The sequence below is a fragment of the Seriola lalandi genome, unplaced genomic scaffold (genome assembly GCF_002814215.2).
Source record: "Seriola lalandi dorsalis isolate HSWRI2012SDOR001 ecotype SW California unplaced genomic scaffold, Sedor1 jcf7180002054987, whole genome shotgun sequence".
Lineage (NCBI taxonomy): Eukaryota > Metazoa > Chordata > Actinopteri > Carangiformes > Carangidae > Seriola > Seriola lalandi.
Window position 1 is genome coordinate 90,371 of NW_019525536.1, and position 344 is coordinate 90,714.

The 344-nt window shown below is 41.9% G+C and overlaps 1 protein-coding gene and 1 long non-coding RNA gene across 12 annotated transcripts in view; one reads left to right on the forward strand and one right to left on the reverse strand.

Moving 5' to 3' along the window:
• The window catches only part of LOC111647379 (protein NLRC3-like), a 99,936-nt gene that overhangs the window by 76,945 nt on the left and 22,647 nt on the right, over positions 1–344 (forward strand). The window lies entirely within an intron of this gene.
• The window catches only part of LOC147817213 (uncharacterized), a 64,454-nt gene that overhangs the window by 57,069 nt on the left and 7,041 nt on the right, over positions 1–344 (reverse strand). The window lies entirely within an intron of this gene.

The window sequence follows — 344 nt, forward strand, 5'->3', positions numbered from 1 at the left end:
GAGAGACTCATGTGGTTTCCTGTAAATGCAGAGAGGAGGAGCAACACTGACCAGGTGAACCAGGTACCTGAGATCAGGGAGATAACACTGAAGGTGCTGAGTGTTAATTCAAAGTACATGTTGAGTCGACGCAGCAGAAGGAGGGAAACAGGGCTGAAGCAGGTGAGTGTTAATACAACATTATTATTATTTTACTGTCAAAGTCTCTGAGTCAGTTTCTTCCTGTGGACTGTGGAGGGAAGAAGAGTCAGAGTGAAATAATCAGTTTGAATCATCTGTGGATACAAAGATACTGGTTGTATAATACACAATGTGACTGGTTTAAAGACAAAGAGAAGTTACTG